The sequence below is a fragment of the Octopus sinensis genome, linkage group LG12 (genome assembly GCF_006345805.1).
Source record: "Octopus sinensis linkage group LG12, ASM634580v1, whole genome shotgun sequence".
NCBI lineage: Eukaryota > Metazoa > Mollusca > Cephalopoda > Octopoda > Octopodidae > Octopus > Octopus sinensis.
The window spans coordinates 23,254,490-23,271,921 of record NC_043008.1 but is presented as its reverse complement, the minus strand read 5'-3'; the positions used below and the strand labels follow the sequence as shown (position 1 = coordinate 23,271,921).

The following is a 17,432-nucleotide window of genomic DNA, read 5'->3' as shown; positions in this document are numbered from 1 at the left end:
TGTGTGTGTGTACAGAAGGGGGTGCTGAAAAGTTCCTAGCTTTAAGGGCATCACAAAAGGCCCAGTTGGTGGTCCAACCATCCAAGTTCTTTTACAGGGCTTAGAAAAAACTGAAGGACTGCTGTAATAAATAAATGTGTAAATCTGAGAGGGGAATATGTTGAATAAAATCATAATTAACTGATCCACCTGTATTTTCTTTTACCCAAAGCCAGGAACTTTGCAGTACCACCTCGTATATCAGTTCTAAGGATCCATAAAGAATCAAGGCATATCTATGAAGAATAAAATATACAGAGCGGCATAAAATGAAATAAAGCAAATTAATGGATTCCTGTTTATTACTACATTTTTTTCAGAAAATCTTCTCAAAATGGACTCAAAAAGTAAGGACTTATTGAGTGATATATTGATATTCAACAAATGGAAATATAAATGAAGATATTGGTATTTAAGATATACAAAGAAAATGTTCTGAAGCTGTCATTCAAGGATAAGATAAAGTAGGGAGGAGTTGTAAATTATAGACAATCAGATAACAAGATAAAAAAGAGTTAGAGGAATACAGGCAGACACTTGGTGCAATAAACACATTAATCCCATTCAGATAATTTTAGTGCTGTAGTTGACAATGTCTTATAAAACATTTATTCTTTATATTTCATATATATATATATATATATATATATATATAACATTGATAATGAAGAAGAGAGCAGAGATTTTATTCACATCCAAATTTTCTTTATTTAAAAGTTTTCTACACCATATACACCTGACCCACATGTTTTGACTGCAGTTACTGCACATTGCTTTGTATGCAATTATGCATTTTAGTCATGGCAATTTCATCAATAGTCCATCACGCACAATGTTTTCAAAGTGAACTGATTCAAACAAGCATCCTGCATTGGTATTCAGTTGAAGGTAATAGTGTTATATCTGAGGTAATATTTGATGGAATACTGGTCTTATATTTATACTAATATTACTACTAATAATAACAATAATATTGAGGGTATAAACCCCAAATAAGTAAAACTTCTGCTGGTATTGCAGTTGAACTATGGCTTTAAAAATATTTATTCAGATTTCAGTTAATCCTATCAGTTTTGTTTACATGTAACTGCATGGGAATACATTATTTACTCAGAAATATTTTACTTTTAGTAGTAGAAATATTAGTATAAATATCATTTATTATTATAATCATTATTGTAGCTAGCATAATTACTATAGATGGTGAGTTGTGTTTATTTAAATTGTTTTAATGGATATTTTCTCAAGTGTAGACATCTTAGAACCTGTTCCTGTCTTGTGTTTATAAGAGTAAACTTAGAAGTGAAAATATGGTACATTTCTTCTACACAAAAGTCGCATCTATTATCACCTGTTCTATAAGGTTTTACCTTACTAATTATTTCCCAGCCAATGGAATATACTTTGTTACAATCTTTTAGTGCCTAAATTAGTTTACTAAGGCTAACAGTATTCATTTTGTCCCTATATCTAATCAAATTTAAATGATTGGCAACTCTTTGCGTGATATGACATGATCTAGCTCCAATATAGAAGTACTCCCTATTCTTTGAGGCAACCTTACATATATATACAATAGTTTCATACCTACAATTAGAGTTAAGCAGGCAAATCCTGTTCCTTGTGAAATTGCACTTGATAGTTCTACTACTTCCATTAATAGTTTCCACTTTGCAGGAGATAATTTCCAAATTCTCCTGTGTATCTTCTAAGCTATTACTCTTATATTCTATTGTATGGTCAATATATTGGCCATACAAAAAACAGCCTACGATAAAGGATGGCAGTACATACATCCCAAATTAGGAATCCTGAATACAGGAAAATACCTGTCAGCAGCCACATAGACAGATGTGCATCAAATAAAAATCCCAAATTCACAACTTTCCCACTTTACCAATTCAGTAACAATGAAACTTTCACTCAACGTCATAACAAAGAACTCCATTTCATTAGAAAATTTGGACCGAGTCTAAACACCCTATGCCATGAACATTAAAACCATATATTGGTTTTCCGAAAAGAAAAAAGGAATTATACAACTCCAACTACCACTACCACCACTACTACTATCGCCATATAGTGGCGTTTTCAAACTTCTTTTTATAAATATATACCTGCTCATATGCCACCTACACTTTTTATAAATATATGTATATGTATATATATATTTACATCATAGACATGTGGAGCATGGAAGCAAAATTGAAACTATATTACTTATTTTTCATAAGATTGTTCTTCTAATGTTCTGTAAAATGAATATAAGCTACATGACATCACAAGTTTCAGACTTTTATTGTTGGAATTAGCATGAGACAACAAGCAGTGGTAGACATCACAAAAAAATCTATGCAAAGGGAGCAACACAAGCTGTTGCATCTTTTTGGTACAATATTTTAACATTTTTTCCGATAAAAATGACAACTTTTTTCTAGTTAGAGCAGATAATGAATAGTTTCAGATGCTAATAAATACTTATACTCTTAGATTAAGTTTTTGTCAATTTGCAATACCTATGATATATATAATTTTATGTTGTTATGAAACACTTTCATAGGAAAAGGGAAGCAAGTTGACATTCAGCTTCCATCTGAAAAACGGCGTAAAGATACATGCAAAGTTTTCTGCATTTATTCAACTAATATTTTATACTTTCTGAAATTACAGAATACCCTTAATATAAAATGTGATTTTTTAATTTTAAAAAGCAGTATATGAACATGTCAACTTGATTCAAATGTCTATGTGACAGAAAATTTTGGTCATTGCTTCCCCAGCCAGAAAGATCACCGCACACCCCTGATATATATATATATATATATATATATATATATATATATATATATCAGGTTAGGGCAGTGGACTCGCGGTCGTAGGATCGCAGTTTCGATTCCCAGACCGGGTGTTGTGTGTGTTTATTGAGCGAAAACACCTAAAAAACTCCACGAGGCTCTGGCAGGGGGTGGTGATCCCTGCTGTACTCTTTCACCACTCTTTCTCTCACTCTTTCTTCTGTTGGCCTGCTCGCTTAGCCAGCGGGGTGGCGTCATTCAAAGGCTAAAACAATGCGAACGCATTGTGACCAGCGATGTGTAGCAACATCTGATGGTCTGGTTGGTCACGTGATCACGTGATGTATGTATATATATATACACATATATATATATATATGTATGTATATATATATATATATATATATATATATATATATATATATATATATATATACATACATACATACATACATACATACATATATATATATATATAATATATATATATATATACATACATACATACATACATATATTATATATATATATATATAAGCAATAATAAATCTCTGAACGAGGTATAGACAGGAACTGTATGACAATGTGAAGTATATTTGCCATCTCAATATGGCTAACCACTAAGGGTGGATGTTACTGTAGCTTGTAGCCCCAGGAGAACATCTTCTCTAGCTGGCTATGCCCTATCGGTATTTGCAAAGGGAGGTCATTCTTCCTTCGTCAACCTAAGTGATACGCACGGACTGCAGTTTCTGGGTATTGACCCGTCATCAACACACGACAATCACCGGTTTTCGATGGAAGGGAGTCTCAATGCAAATATTTATATCCTTTTTCCAGTGACTTTTCATCACTGATCTTGAAAAAGTGTATACAAGCAATAATAAATCTCTGAACGAGGTATAGACAGTAACTGCACGACAATATTTGCATTGGGACTCCCTTCCATTGAAAACCGGTGATTGTCGTGAGCTGATGACGGGTCAATACCCAGAAACTGCAGTCCGTGCGTATCACTTAGGTTAACGAGGGAAGGATGACCTCCCTTTGCAAATACCAATAGGGCACAGAAAGTGTGTCTATAGCCAGCTGGAGATGTTCTCCTGGGGCTACAAGCTACAGTAACATCCACCCTTAGTGGTAAGCCATATTGAGATGGCAAATATATATATATCTCTATATATATAAAACTGAGAATGTGTGTCTGTCTGTCTGTCTGTGTGTTTCCCTAAAACTTGAGAACTACACAACCAATTTCATTCAAATTTTACACATGCCTTACTTAGGGTCCAGCGAGTGTCATCGGCAAAAAAATGTTCAACTTCTTGCCTAGGGCGAGCCCATAGCAATATCATATCTTCTCCACTATTTCAGTATTACGTGTTAAAAGTGAAACAAAAACAGCTCTCTATTTTATGTCAGATACTTTCACTTTAACAATAAAAATTAGAGATAATAATAACAATTGAATAATATGTAGTAAGTAATAATTAAAATCAAACTATATAATAATTAAATCGTAACATAACAATTAATAGTAAAAATAGCAATTGGTATAAAATTGCATCAATGACTTGAACTTGAATAAGTGGTTTCACATGAGTGGGAATAAATAAAAAATAAAATTTAAGTGCAGAAATGGAATAGTCCAGATGGAGCTGTGCACATCTTTTACATTAGATTATTTGCTAATTAGCTAGCGTTAAGTATCTATATGAAGTTTGGCTGTATGTAATGTCTGTTTTCTCGAATAGATGCTTCTACTGCTGTTGGTTTATTTCTGATCCATAAAGGCCTATAGCTTCAACAGAGTACTGCTTTTTGATTCACCGTAAGGTTTGTTGTTATTATTATTACTGTTTAACTATCGTTATCATGTTTGTTGGTTCCTCGTAAGGGAAGCGTTGTTGTGTTGCATATGTTAAATAATTGTAAACTGTAACCCTCCCCCTTTGGGAGAAGGAGCTTTGGTTATTGTTTAAAAATTGAATTGTGTCTCTGTTTGAGGAAATTGACAATAATTTCACCGTTTACATGGAAGCATTTTTGTTAAAATGTCTTCAATAGAAGAAAGTCCAAAAATGAATTTTGCTGCAGCCGTTGGCAGGTGGTGAACTCATTAAAATTAAAATGGAAGAAATACAAACCTATTTCGGATTGATCACTGACAAAGACGGTGAATCTAGGATAACACCACCAAACGAAATAAAAAATAAAATTAAAGAAAAGACTATTGTCTATAAAGTATACAATGTAGAGAAAAAAAAAAGATTTGAACACCTGGAGGAAAGCACCATTGAAAAGTGTCATGGTTCGACTATGAAAGATATCAAGTATCTAACCAGAGGCGGTAAATTCGCCACAATAGAAGCAAGGTTCGAGTCAACGGAGCGTGCAAGGGAGTACTCGACTCGAACCTTGCAAAGTGGAAATATTTTACTTTTACCTTTATATCTGGGACGTAGGACGTCCCGGATAAAAATTTTAAATGTCCCCCAGAAGTAGAGGTAGGCTGGATTGTAGCCACACTTCTATACAAGAGGGAGGACAAGATACAATTCATTGAAATTGCAAGAGATGGGCCTACAATTCCAGTCTGTTATATATTTTGAGTATTGTTATCACTAGCAATGTCAAGATATAACTTTGTATTTTGTATTTTATGTGTAGATGATGTACATGTAATATGTACACATATATATATGCACTAGCACTATGACACGGCGTTGCCGGGTCATAATGCTAGTATATATATATATATATATATATATATTATATATATATATATATATTCTTGTTATTCTGAATTAATGCAGATATATATATATATACCGGAGTAAGCACATAAATGTGAAACAAGGTGGAAAAAAAGTACTCAAATACCAGAGGTAGAGTAATATGCTTTATTTAAAAGCTGCAGAAATATAACAACAGCTGAAACTTTGCATAGTCCAGAGATGAAGGGGTAAACGTTTTTATTTCTCTTTCAATTTCAGAATTACAACTATTTAGTGGTTTGAGTTTGGCTGCTCTTTCTAGTGAGTCGAATGTCCTATTATGGCCATTCCTTATATTGTTGAATGTATATTATATAGTCTTTGACAATCTTTTCTTTCTCGCCAGACCGCTGGTAGCAGAGAATTTTTTCTAGAATTTTTTGCTACCCTTATATTTATTAATATATATATATATATAATTCAGAAAGTAATTGTAACTGTAGAGGAGGAGTTAAAAATATGATTTTAGCGGAGAGCTGATGTTCTAATGGTGAGGTTAAAGAAAGGCAGAGAGAGAGAGAGGAGAGAGGGACGGAGGGGGAAGAGAGAAATGGAGGTGGTAGTGGTGGTGATTGGATAGTGAAGAGTGTATTTTTAATTGAATTAAGTTTTTCATATCACCTATCACTTAATGCATACACATAAGTGCAATTCCATGAAATATTCACACTTATTTATATGGCAGATATATGCAATTTAACTAACGGTTGTATCATATGTATGGAAATTTTTTTTCCTTTTTGTTTATGGGGAAAATGGAAAAATAAGAGTGAAAATTTATTTTATGAGTCCTGTGTATTAAGTCTATAAAATTTTGCATAAAGTATATAAAGTGTATATATAAAAGGCATTAAGTAATTATTATATTCCTATTTATTTCACTGTTCAATGAGTAGCAAATGAGCAACTATCTTTCCATACAGATACAACACAGGCTATGTTTTCAGGTAGTTTTGGATAAAGTTTTCAGAAATATCCCAAAAGGTTTACCATTAATTCTGTGAAACATTCATGGGTCCTGTTAGTTTCTATCATTTATTGTGTCATTTATTCCCTAGGGATCTGTCCTAATCTTTTTTCTCCAAGTTCTATACTATTTCTGATTTCCTTACTGATACTACTTTCAGGAATGCCTCAAAGGCAAATTGCTCAGAAGATGAAATGTTCTCAATGTGCAGTGCAAACGACTCTCAAGCACTTCAGAGAGACAAAAAATGTGAAGACAATACAAAGAACAGGCAGAAAAAAGATTACATCACCTCGTGATGATAGATCCATCATCTGTCAGTCACTCAGAAACAGAAGAAAAACGTCATCGGAGCTCTGTGTGGACTTCAACAAAGCAAATACTTCACAAATAACTGTTACAAGAAGGCTTGTAGAGTACAGTCTGAAAGGCTGTAAAGCCAGCAAGAAGCCATGGGTTTCTGAAGCGGATATGGAAAAACATCTTCTGTGGGCCAAAAAAACACTCAAATTGGACCAGTGAGCAATGGTCAAAAGTCATGTTGTCTGATGAAAGTAACTATGAGGTAAGATAGTACATATTCAATCAACAAATAAATTTAATGTAATTGGTTTGTTGCCCAAAATATATAAAAAAATTATCCAACATAAAGCTAATATTTTTCATGTTTTTACTCAGGTTTTTAGTACATCTGGTGCAACTTTCATACAATACGGACTTGGGGAAGCATTTAAGGCTGAATGTCAGGTACCAACTGTAAAATATGGGAGTGGTTCTAACATGGTGTGGGCCTGCATGTCTGCCACAGGACCCAGAGAAATTTTTTATGTCAGGGAAGGATAAATTCAGCTACCTATGCTTCTAAGTTATCAGATGTTTTAGAGCCATCAACTGCTAAATTGCATCCAGGAGTGTCGAAAAACAGTGTTATGTTTCAACAGGACAACGCTCCATGTCATACAGCAAATAATACTCGTCAATGGTTTGAGACACAGAATATTGTTCCCATGGACTGTCCAGCTCAAAGTCCCAATCTAAATCCAATCAAACAACTATGAGGAACTATTGGTGAAGCTATCAGAAACACAAAAATTGAAAATAAAGAGCATTTGTACCAAACCTTAAGAGAAGAATGGAGTAAAATTGCACCTAGCACCTGCAAGAAACTAGTTGATTCAATGCCTAATAGTATAAAAGTGGTAATTGATGCTAAAGGAGGATCAGCCATATATTAAAACTAATGTATATTGTGAAATATACCATAACCTACCATGTGCACAGCAGAACCCCAAAACATTGGGGTGGCCTAATATTTTTGGCCAAGGCTGTATATATATATATATATATATATATATATATATATATTTAAAATTAAGGATAAAATCTTTATAAGAAATTATCAGTAGTTAGCGTGAAAAACCTTGTAAGAGAAAAAAATCTGTAAATTTTTCCACTTTGAAAATATTTATTTATATTATATAGAGGATACTATTATTCATAGGTACCGCACACTAGGAGGGACTTTTGCAGTCAAAACTACTAAAATAAACAAATTGTACCGAATGCAAAACTTCAAAGCAGTCATTTAAAAACAGAATTTAGTTACAAATCACCTGTGATTTCGCAATCAATGCAGAATATGCATTCTATGCTCTTCAGTGCAACGAATTCAAGACATATAAGAAAAAACACAACATTACAAACCCGACAGCCAACCGTAGAATTCGCCGCAGCATGTACGAATGTTTATCTTTACATATCTATGAAAATGGCGGGCTCATTCGCAATGCATTTCGGTAACAACTTGCCTACTTGGAACAAAAATTCAGTATTGAACTATCCCGGTGAAAAATATAAATTTAAAATTAAGGATAAAATCTTTATAAGAAATTATCAGTAGTTAGCGTGAAAAACCTGGTAAGAGAAAAAAATCTGTAAATTTTTCCACTTTGAAAATATTTATTTATATTATATAATGGGTACTATTATTCATAGGTACCGCACGCTAGGAGGGACTTTTGCAGTCAAATGACTTACTTTGAAGATTTGCATTCGGTACAATTTGTTTATTTTAGTAGTTTTGACTGCAAAAGTCCCTCCTAGTGTGCGGTACCTATGAATAATAGTACCCTCTATATAATATAAATATATATATATATATATATATATATACATACACATATATACATATATACATATATACACACATACATACATACACATATACCCATCTACATATATACACATCCATACATAAATATACATATATATATACATACATGCATACACAGACACAGAGGGAGAGTTAGGTACAAATTGGTTATAATATTTAATTTGTTCCTTAAATCCTGCTTTATATAACGCTAAGTTATAAAAATCAGTGTTACTATTGAAAACTGTTTCATTAGTAGCCAATTTAGATATTCTAAGCGATATATTTTTTCATCAAATTTTTTGTTATATTGTTATGGTGGCTGCTAAAGATACTGAAGTATTTCAGGTTAGTTATCTATCCAGTTTTGCCCATTTCTTTCACCTCTCTCTTTCTATTTTGACTTTGTTTTCCCCTTTCCCTCCTCCCTATTTATCTATACCTTCTCACCCTATGAAGTATATTTCGTTAATAGCATTTTCAAATTGTAGCATTCCCTTCACTACTTAGCTTCTCATATATGTATATGCATGTATATCTGTATTCATTCCTGTATGAATGTATACTGTGTATGTGTACAAATGTGTGTATGTGTTTATGTGTGTGTTTGTGTATGTAAGTGTGTATTTGGGTGTATCTATACTTTGGGCATGTGTATCATCTGGTGTGAGTGTGTGTATGTGTACGTGTGCTTATGTGTGCAAGTATGTGGTCGTACATGTCTAAAAATGTATGCGTATGTATATATGTGAGTGTTATTAGTATATTATGTTTGTATGTGTATGTATGTGTATATATTTATATATATATGTATATTTATGTAAGGATGTATATATATGTAGATGGGTGTTGTGTTACATGTATATATGTGTGTATATGTATATATGTATATATATATATATGTTAGTATATGTGTATATATATATATATATATATATGTATACATATATGCATATATGTGTGTGTGTGTGCATACGCATATTTATATACGTCACATTTACTGTGGTCTCTGATATCTGTTAAAATGTCTATTTGATGAGCACTGCTGTTTATATTGTCCCTGATGAGATTTATGTATTCCTGATCATTGTTCATCCTGTCAGATGTATTTTGAATGTACCCATCGAAACATATGAAGATATAATGATATGAAGATATAAATGATTTAATAACATCTTGAGCATTTGTCTCCATTTTAAATTGTTCCTATTTTCTCTTAAATACATCTTGCTTATTCCCAGAATCAAATCCCACACAAGTGTGATCATTGTTTCCTGCGACACTTAAGCAACTTTTAGCTACCTTGTAATTATTCCCCTAGATCTTTCCTATAAATTGTACACTTATACAGCATGGAAGGCCTCCTTGTTCAATCGGATAAAACTGGTTACCTGTATCACTTAAACAAGGATTTTTACATTAAGCTGCTCAGGAAGGAAATATAAAAAATATACAAAACTATGACTAAAAACACTATCGGAAAGGCCAATCTAGGGGCTAAGAAAATTATGGAAAAATATCATTTACAAATGAAAACTGAGCCTTTAAATCCAAAGCAACCATGTTTTGTCTTAAAGGATCACAAACCCAACTTCTTCAATAACCCTGTCCTTCTTGATTGGATATTAGTATACTGAGCAAAAATATTCTGGATAAGTACATTCCTTTATTAGCAAAAATAATTTATGGTCTAACTCCTTCCAAGTTGTAGACTGGTTCAATTCTATTGATAATAAACTAAACACTAAATTTATCCAGTTTGATATCTGCAGCTATTATTGCTCTTTCAATCCTATCATCCTTAATAAAGCCCTATGGTTCACACATAGCCCACGATGAAATTAATGAAACACTGATTTTTATAACTCAGCTTTATATGAAGCAGGATTTAAGTAACAAATTAAATATTATAACCAATTTGTACCTAACTCTCCCTCTAATCATCTCATTGATGGTAATTACATTATTGATAATAATTATAGTAGTAATAATAATGATATTATACTAATAACGAAGGCACAATGGCCCAGTGATTAGGGCAGCAGACTCGCGGTTGGAGGATCGTGGTTTCAATTCCCAGACCAGGCATTGTGTGTGTTTATTAAGTGAAGACACCTAAAACTCCATGAGGCTCTGGCAAGGGGTGGTGGCAACCCCTGTAGTACTCTTTCGCCCTAACTTTCTCTCACACTTTCTCCCTGTTTCTTGAGTAACACTGTGATGGACTGGTGTCCCGTCCAGCTGCAGGGAACACATATGCCACAGAAACTGGGAAACCGGGCCCATGAACCTGGCTAGGCTTGAAAAGGGTGCATAAAAAAATTATAAAATAAAAAATAATGAAATAAAAAAATAAAAAATGATAAAATAAAATACTAATAACAGTAACAGTAGTAATAACATTATTAGCAGTAATAGACACAATAACAACAGAAGTACTTATATTGCTCCTCCCATAGCCAACAATCCAAGTAATACCTCATTTCATCAAAATATCCATATTCCTTACCTTCGTAATCCTAAAAACAACAGTCAATGGGAAGTAGCTATGCTTCCCCATCCTTTTTACACTACTTTACAAATGACACTGGGTTTTTTAATAATAAATCTCTCAATAGCTCACGCAACTCTAGTAAAAATATCTGGTTTATTATTCCATACAGAAAACAAGTAAAAAGTAACCTTCCCCTCTTATTTTATTATCTTATAGAAAGGAACTTCCCCATTAATTAAAGGTATCACTGAATTTTCAACACACACACCATATCAGATTAGGTTTCTCTAACACCACCAATATCTCACAAATTATATCATCATATAACAGCTATATTCTAAAAATTAACAGTGTCTCTCCTAATAACTCAAATAACTTTAATAATATTAACAATAATATTAATGATAATCTCTCCTTGAATAGTAATATCAATGATATTAGGCCTTACAACTGCGGCCCAAATAACACCTGTGTCCTAAATGGAAATTGCCGTATTGAAAATACTGTGTACCAATGCAAGATTACCTCTGGAACAAAGTAACTTTTCTATATTGGATTTTCTTCTATGGATTTAAAATCCTGACTGGCGAACCACTTTTCTACCTTCAAATACAAACTTAAGTGTAATTCCACAGGACTTAGTAGACTAATCTGGCACATTAAAGACTCTAACAAACTTATTTCTTTAGATTGGAAAATTTTATCTAGATCATTCCCCTATGTCAAAGAGAAATCTTTTTGTCCTCTGTGTATGGAAGTGCAATTTTCTATCCTCTTTTCCAGACATAAACTCGTGAACATGTTTACAGAGCAAGTTTACACATTGGAAAAGACACTCTTTTAGTTTTTATGAATAGTATCTACCCTGTTCCTAATAATAATTTCTGCAAATTATCTTTTCTCTGTTCTTCATTCTTACTTCCCATAACCTTTATTCCTCCCTTCATCTTTTCTTCCCATCTTTTACCCATCCAATTTTGCCTGTTCCTCTCTCCTCTCTCTTTATTTTAACTTTGTTTTCTCTTTCTCCCTCCCCATTTATCTATATCTTCTCTTCTCTCACCATATGAAGTACATTTCCTTAACCCTTTCGTTACCAACCCGGCTGAAACCGGCCCTGGCTCTGAGTACAAATGTCTTGTTTTTATAAGTTTTGAATTAAAATCTTCCACCAAAATTTAGTCACAATTTATGTTCCTAACACTAGCTTAATGATAACTAAGCTATTTTACTAAATTCTTTGTTATATTTAAAGTAATTCAAAGAAAAACAGAGCATCTCAAAATAAATACGGTAACGAAAGGGTTAATGGCATTTTCAAATTTTAGCATTCCCTTCACTACTTAGCTTCCCATATATGTATATGCAAGTATATCTGTATTTGTTCTTGTATGTATGTATACTATGTATACTCATACATAGTATACATACATACAAGAACAAATACAGATGTGTGTCTCTATTTATGTAAGTGTGTGTTTCTGTATGTAAATATTATTTGAGTGTATCTATGCTTTGGGCATGTGTATGAATTTGTGTGTATATGTAAATGCATAAATGTGCTTGTGTGTAAATACATGGTCATACACATCTATAAACATATGCGTATGTATATATGTGAGTGTTGTGAGTATATGTATGTGTGTATGTGTATGTATGTATGTGTGTGTATATATATATATATATATGTTTTATTTAATTTTATTTGTTAGGGAATAAAAATTCCAGCATAACAGGGGTTCAAATTATTCTCAATGAAGAAATATATATTTTCATTTAGAGATAGTAGGCCCCTTCATCTCACCATATAAAAAAGAATTTTTATTTAAAAAAAATTAAAATATAGTTTATAGTATTGAACTATGAGAAAGTGATATAGGGGCCTGATGATTGGGGTTATATTTTAAGAATGGTTCCAGCAAAACACGGAGTGGTTTAGGAACCAGGAAATGTATAAAGTAGTTATAAAGTAGTAGGTATTTAAAATAAAAATTCATTTTTATATGGTGAGATGAAGGGGCCTACTATCTCTAAATGAAAATATATATTTCCATATATGTATATGGATAGACAGATAGATAGATAGATAGATAGATAGATAGATAGATGCATATTTATGTATGGATGTGTATATATGTATATATGTAGATGGATATGTGTGTACTTGTATGTATGTACATATATATATATATATATATATATATATATATATATATATATATATATATATATATATATATATATATATATATATGTATATATGTGTATGTACTTATTAATCCGAGGGGAGGCAATGTGAGCAGCAACTAAAGGAACATTACAAAATCCACAGAAAGATCAAACACATACATATATTCATATATTAATTTATATCTACAGAACAGATATAAAGTCCGACGTTTAAAAATATAGTAATATATAAATATATAAACATCATATAAAAATATATAAATATATAAGAATCAATGTTGCATATATAAAACATGCTTAAAATCATAAAACATATAGTAAAAATTTGTTAATTTAAAAATTTGGGGTAATAAAACACAATGACATATTAAAATGATGTATCAAAATTCCAGAGAAAAATCATGGCTTGGCTTCACGAATGAAGATCAGGAAGACTGTCCACGTCGTGTGCATGCACGCTCATGACTGACAAGTCCGATATGGGAAAGGCAGGTCTGTGAGCAGTGTCCACAGATGAAGGTAACATCCAGTGTGGTGTCAGAGGTGGCTCGCGCCTTCCTCCTGCGTCTCTTGTCTTTAAGTGCGTCTCTTCTTTGTTCCTCAAACTTGCTGACTGCATTGAAGATCGTGTGGCGCCAGACATCACGGTCCGCAGCCAGGTCTGACCAGCATTGGTGGTTAATTTGACATGCTGTTAGAGACTTCTTGAGGCAGTCTTTGTGCGCCAGCGGGACCTGAAAGATGTTCTACACACAAGAGTGATGCCCAGTGCAGAGTGCCACACCAACCATTGCCTTGTCCGCTGCAAGCTCAAACTGCAGCTCAAACCCAAACCCAAGAAGAAAGGTAACCCCATAAAGAAACTCAATGTCGACAGCTTGTGCCGGGAGGAAGTGAAAATCAAGTTCCAAGCAAACCTGCAGCAAAGACTAAACGAATCTCCCTGCACTGATGACACCACCCTAGACACCTTGTGGGAGAACCTGAAATCAGCCATCCTTAAGACATCTATGGAAGTTCTTGGGCGCACAAAGAAAAAAAACAAGGACTGGTTCGATGTAAATGACAAGGAGATCCAGGAATTACTAGCAAGGAAGAGGGCAGCTCATCAGGCCCACCTCGCACAACCAGCCAGAGAAAAATACAGAAAAGATAAATATACAAAATTACAAAAATACATAAATGTTCATCTATAGGCCGTTTCGGAGACACGCCAATTAATATGAAACATATATATTTGAAATTGACACTCACCTCATCAGGATGTTTTTTACACACAACACATAATACACGGAAATAAATGCACAATTACATACCGGCTATACGCAAGAGACCAGACATTACATACTCCCAAAAATTCACATAGATACTGAATGCTACTTAATAAGCATATAATTTAATTTAGAAGCCATAGTAAAGGGTATGTGCACAGCTCCATCTGGACTATTTCACTTCTGCACTTTAATTTAATTTTTAATTTTTAATTTTTTAATTTAATCCCATTCGTGTAAAACCACATATTCGAGTTCAAGTCCTTGATTCATCATCATCATCATCATCATCATCATCATCATCATCAATCATTTAGCATCCGCTTTCCATGCTAGCATGGGTTGGACGGTTCAACTGGGGTCTGTGAAGCCAGAAGGCTGCATCAGGCCCAGTCTGATCTGGCAGTGTTTCTACGGCTGGATGCCCTTCCCAACGCCAACCACTCCGTGAGTGTAGTTGGTGCTTTTTATGTGCCACCCGCACAGGTGCCAGACAGAGCTGGCAAATGGCCACGGACAGATGGTGCTTTTTACATTTTATACTAATAGCAATTTTTACTTTTAATTGTTATATTACGATTTAATTATTATACTTTAGTTTGATTTTAATTACTACTTACTATATTTAATTCAATTGTTATTATTACCTCTAATTTTTATTGTTATTTTTATTTTTAAATTTCTTACAGAACGTTGAGTGGATCTTATGCGCACACGCTGGTATTGCATCAGTGAATTTATTTAACATTGCATTGTTATAATTTTTCAATATAATATATGCTTTCCTTATGCACAAACCACATCTAGTGGACCCAAAGTGTAAATTCAATGCAACATTGATTCTTATATATATATATATTTTTATATGATGTTTATATATTTATACATTACTATATTTTTAAACATCGGACTTTATATCTGTTCTGTAGATATAAATGAATATATGTATGTGTTTGATCTTTCTGTGGATTTTGTAATGTTCCTTTAGTTGCTGCTCACATTGCCTCTCCTTGGATTAATAAGTGTATACAGCTCATTTGAGCACTACAATTCCTGCCTGTTATATATTTTGAGTGTTGTTGTCACTAGCAATCTCAAGATATAACTTTGTATTAAGGTAATTTATATGTGTATGTATATATATGTGTGTGTGTGTGGTGTGTGTGTGTGTATACATATATGCGTATATGTGTGTGTGCATGCATGTGTGCATATGCATATTTATATATATCACATTTTCTGTGATTTCTTATATCTGTTAAAGTGTCTACTTGATGAGCACTGTTTATATCCTCCCTGATTAGATTGATGCATTGCCAAGTGTATTAAATATAAGGTAAAAAAATGAAAATAGGAAAATTAATTGTTAATATTACAGAATTAAAATAGTGAATACTTGCCGTGACTAAAGATATTTTTAAAAAATGTTCATAGGTATAATATAATGTAATACTGAAAATTAACAATGTAGGGGAGATAAACATACATATATATTTATATGTATGTCTATATAACGGTGTATATATTTACATATATATGTATAGCTGTGTTTGTGAGTGTGGGACATATCTATATGTGCACCCATTTTTAAAACATTATAAATTGGTGATAACATATAGTTAATAAGCACCCAATAGTAAGAAGAAGAAGAACAGTAATAATAATAATAATAATAATAATAATAATAATAATAATAATAATAATAATAATGATAATAATAATAATATTTAAAAATAATATAAATAAGTTAGATGTACACACACAATGACAAATGAAAACGATATCTATAAATGCACACATTGTAGGCAGGTTGAACACCAAGAAGTATTATGTGCTTGCATATATCAGCTGTAAGATGTAATTAAATAATCAAGTAGAATGGCAAGTAACATTAAACAATAATAATTGGAATAGGTAAGAGAGGGGGGCAGTTTAAGTACGTATTATGTAAATGAAATAAATTACAAGAAGGAAAGGCATATTATACACAAAGGGAAGATGTAAAAATATATTGAGGGAAAAGGAGGTGTATAGAGGTTTTGAGAAGATCTTAGACAATATAGGGTGGGTCATGTAATTATGAGATGGTTAAATAAGAAATAGATCCATATAATATAAAATAAATTGATGTGCAGAGTTTTTGATGATTATTAATCTTATATCATAGAAAGGGTTAAAATATATAGAGCTATTTTTTAAAAATAGAGATATTAGAATGAAAAGGGAAATGATATTAAAATAAAGTAGGGGACGGGAAATATCATTTAAGATTAATAAAAAGGAATTTTGACATGTGTTTACAGGAAAAAACTTTTTCATCCCTAGTATTAACAAGGAGACCATTCCTTCTCATTATTTTATAACTTTCTTCCAGGCATAATCTGCAAATTTTATTATTATATCTATAAGATGGGGCTGAAGATAGGATTTTCCAAGATATTGAGTAATCTATATTGTTTCTTTTGAGCTGCCAAATTATTTTAGATAGACCTGTGCTATTTTCTTTTCTAGGGTCATTAAAGAACAATTTATGATTATTTATTCCTAATTTTATAGAATTCTTTGTACAACTGATGTATGTATATTTAGAGGAATTATGGTTAATAATGTTTGCTTGGTGTATACTTTCATTTTGCAATTTCCATCTACTTCACAAGTGTTTCGGTTTCTACAATTACAATTAGGTGGTACTATGCTGTTATGTCTATATGTATTAGGGGTACTGGAGTTTTGGCTATTATTATAGT

At 32.4% G+C, this 17,432-nt stretch overlaps 1 protein-coding gene and 1 long non-coding RNA gene across 2 annotated transcripts in view; one reads left to right on the top strand and one right to left on the bottom strand.

Annotated features, from left to right (window-relative positions):
* The window catches only part of LOC115218047 (IQ domain-containing protein H-like), a 396,498-nt gene that overhangs the window by 193,844 nt on the left and 185,222 nt on the right, over positions 1-17,432 (bottom strand). The gene's annotated exons all lie outside the window — the stretch shown is intronic.
* Positions 7,336-14,090, top strand: LOC118765582. The gene is made up of 3 exons (XR_005001442.1): positions 7,336-7,347; positions 13,133-13,136; positions 13,916-14,090. It is a non-coding gene; the product is annotated as an uncharacterized LOC118765582 (long non-coding RNA).